We start from the raw sequence: 4,256 nt of genomic DNA on the forward strand, positions 1-4,256 counted from the left end.
TTTTTTGGAGCCAAGAAGCATAAATCTATTCTCTAAGCATCTCAAACTCTTACATTGCCTTAAATCGTTTTTAAGAAAGAAAATTCAAACTTGGAGCCAAATTTGTCTTAAATCTAGCATGTTTCCTCTTGCATCTCCTCGGCAGCTTTCTTTTATAAAATCCTTAGGAGAGTCCTTTTGAACTTGGATTTTTTATGCTTTGTCATAATTGAGGTGTACGGATCCTTATTAAAATTTAGGCTTCGTTCATTTCGCGGATTCAAGTTTTTAATTTGAGTTGAGATGTGACATTTTCTGAGAGCTTTTTACTGTAAAAACCTAAAACTGAAAACTCGAATCGGTGAAATAAACGAGGCCTTAATTGCGAGTATAGAAGTTAAGAATTTGGTGATCGTTTGTCAATTTCCTTTTAAGTATTGGTGGTTTGTACAACTTGCGGTGTCTTTTTTTTTAAAGGAAAATTTTATTGTAAATTTAACATATTACATAGTTAAATAAAGTTGTAAATGACCACTAATTATAAGAGAATTTAACTCTAAATATTAGTTGAATTCACCCGTAAAGATGAATAAAGTACAAAAATAAATATAAGTGTAGAGACTCGATAAGAAAAAACTTGCTTGACACAATCAACTTGTAGTGTCTTGAGTAGAAGAAGTTATTGGTTGTAAATATGTGATCGTGTTGAAAGATAATTGATCTATAGTAAAAGAAGTCAAATGGTATTTACTCGGTGACAATAGATATAGGTATTTTGTCGTAATTAGTGTTTGCACTCGTTTTCCTTTAAGTGCTTGTTTTGGTTGTTATTGCTTGATTCTTTATGTGTTGATAGCTAGCCACGAGTTTATTTAAGCGCAAATTGATCGATCAACTTTAAGAATTTGTTAGTAAAAAGTTTTAGAAGTCACTCATTCTTGATGGTCAATATTATTATTTTTTTGTTATATATATATATATATATACACTGTGTTGCCTTCCAGCTTTTTTTGCCTTTATATTGTAGTTTTGTTTCTTATTTAATAAATTGAGTGGAGATATAAATATATATATATATATATTTATATATTTAAAAAAAGGAGTGAAGACAGAGTGTAAAATGAGAGTTTTAGTGGTTTTAATATTATTAGGATGTACTAAGGTTCCTGGAAGCTAATTATTCTTCAAAATGTGGAAAAAAAACAAAAAACATGTTTGCACGGGTTTCCAATTAGTTAAACGTTTCTTTCTTCTTTCCCTCAACCAACAATTGGTATCCTTTTTAACTAGTGTTAATGAGTGAGTTTGTATCTTTTTTCTTTTGATAATAGAGTTTGTATCTTTTATTAAAAACATTTTCCTTGCGGCTCTTAGATAATTTGGCCAATAGCCTAGCATTGAGAAATTCTGGGTAAAAAAAGTTCAATAATCCTATCTTAAACCTTCATTTTCGTCATAAAGTCCAAGCTCAAAAACTTAGAACGGAACTATCCATTTTCCATCATTCTGGCGAGTTGTAGCTGCCATAGTTTCTTATTTTTATTTTTCATTTTTTTTAATAAGCAATTTCTTTTTTTTTTTTGGTTATACTACTACACTCATTTCTTGTTTTTGCTTCGATGCTTGATCTTAGGTTAAAAAAAAAAAAAATCTACAGAGAAGTTCAGCCTACATCGAAAGAAAAATTTTCTTAATAAAAAAAAAGATAAAAATTTTCTTTGGATATGCATCAAAAGGGAGCGTCAAACCAATTTTTTTTTTTTCCTTTTTTGCAAAAGTTGTTAAAACTTGACAAATTTTGAGACTTGAGGGACGCATAAACATATAAATTAAAGGTTAGGTCCTTTCAAATTTATTTGTTTCATATGTTTGGACTTGGTCATTTTTTATACCATTATTATTGATTGGTTTAGAGAGAGAGTGAGAAGGTCCTTAGAGAGTAGAGGTTGGCCGAAGCTCCGGCATCGCCTTTGGGCGTGTCGCCAGACTCCTGGCCGTGAAATTTGGCCCTCCGACTCATCTCGTCGTGGGCTTCTCATTAGTGGTGGTGGTGTGCAATGTGGTGGCTCCGTTTGGATAGATCTAAACCAGTTAAGAGCTTGGAAGCCGAATGGACGATCTCCTTTCTCAAGAGAGTTTTCCGCTTGGTGGCTGAGATCTCTTCGCTGACTATCTTCCTAATTGATTCTTTGGCCGAACGCCCTTCACCGGAGGTTTCTACCTGCGATGGTTAGATATTTGTGTCTTTTTGTAACTTTTATTTTTGTAATAAGGTTGGTGGTTTCTCCACTCAATCCTTATCTGGTTTGTTATTTTTTGTTAGATTTAGGTGTTCGGCTTAATGCCGATAGGGTGGCCTCGGTCCGATTATAATTTTTTCTATGCCGTGTAGATGTTCTCTTTCTGTGGGTTTTAATGATCTGCTCCTCCAGTGCTCGACAACTTAGGTTGAAGAGAGGGGGTTTTCTGCAGTCGAGCTTTTAGTCCGCTCATTGTTAGTGTGCCGAGGTACTTTCCCAGTTTCAGGCCTCAGGCATGTGTTTGTCTCTCTAATAGGTTAGCATTGTACCAAGACGACTGTTTATTTGTATTTTAATGAAATGTAATTTTTCCTTAAAAAAAAAAGGCCGCATAAACATACGAATTTGGAAGGCAAATTGCAATGGAATCCAATCTCTTGGTAGTTTAGCATTGTCATGTTATCGTGTCATTTTCTTCCTGCCTTCACATATAAAGGAACCTGTAAATAGCAATAGGTTAAGAAACTCATTTGTCATCCACCCTTTTAGAAAATATGATATTCATGTTTTTTCCCTCTTCAATTTGTTTGTTATCTTTCGAAAAGAATATTGTAATTTTTTTAGCCAAATCATTCAATAAACGTCACGAGTTAAGAAGAAAGCAAAATTTTTTAGTCACAACTATAGTCCAAAATGTGATGAAGCAAATTCAGCAAGTGTATTGTGCGTGGGCTATTTTTATTTTCCTGTAATAAGAATAAAGTGAAACGAATCAATTCATCTCTTGATAAAGTTGCCACAATTGAAAATTTTGAACGAACTATAGGGACAAGTTTACCTCTTAATTCTTAGGTTTTTACCTTCTAATTTTTGTCTGTTTTTATTGTGGTCTATTACTTGTCTATTTGAACTTGTGTTGTTGATCTTTCATTTTTATGTTGGTTCATGATTTACAAGACTATTGTTGAATTTGAAGTTGAATTGATTAGTTTCGTTTGTTAATTTTTCCTTCTTAAAGCCAGCACGGCTTCATCTGGGTGGGTTAATTTTAATATTTGGGTTGATTTTTGGGCTTTAAACGAAACTGCCACATATTTTAGGTTTAGATTGATATATACTAAATGGCATAAAAGAATAACACGATCATGTCATCACATTACTGTATTTAAAATACTAAATATATCCTCAAGATATCAATATATGTTTAGGACCGTTTAGTTTATTGATTCGAATTTTTAATTTGAATTGAGATATGATTTTATATAAGAATTTTTTACTGTAGTAAAAAAATTAGATGTGACTGTCTGTGAAAATTTTTTACTATAACAAAATTTAAATTCTAAACTCGAATCAGCGAAATGAACGGAAGTTAAGATATCAATAAGTACCCCACTGTAAAACCGGTACGACGGTATCCAGTGGACAACCACCATTATTGATAGTAGTAGTCGTCGGCATCTACCAACCACTGATGCCAACTGAGTCACTGGTATTTGGTCAAGATACCGATTGGTATCCGCTAAGATACCAATTACGGATTGATAACCACCAAGTCACTGACCGGTAACCACCTAAATCTGCCAAAAACCACCGTTACCGATGGTCGCCAACCGGAAAACTAAATAACAAAAAAATCACAAAAACAAATAAAACATCCACAGAATCCACAAATACGACATAAAAATTACAAAAATCCAAATATAATGAACTAAAAAAAAAATCAATTGTTATCGCGTAGATGTAGCAGGGACGACGCTCAGTGGGAGAAATCCATCTTCTCTGCTGAGAAAGCTGGTGAGGCCGCCACTCACAAACTTGAGGTGAAGATCTCCCAAATCTGAAGCAGCTACTAGCGCAGACAAGATCAGGCGAAGCTTGCAAGGCGGATCCCAGAGCTAGCGGATCTGGTTAGGAGTGTGCTCAGGCAGCGACGACAAATCTAGAGTAGCGACGACAGATATGGAATGGAAAGGAAAAGCCATTCCACCTAATTCCATTGTTTGGTTTCATTTTTTGGGTTAGAAAGGGCTTTCCCTA

The sequence above is a fragment of the Morus notabilis genome, unplaced genomic scaffold (genome assembly GCF_000414095.1).
Source record: "Morus notabilis unplaced genomic scaffold, ASM41409v2 Scaffold92, whole genome shotgun sequence".
Lineage (NCBI taxonomy): Eukaryota > Viridiplantae > Streptophyta > Magnoliopsida > Rosales > Moraceae > Morus > Morus notabilis.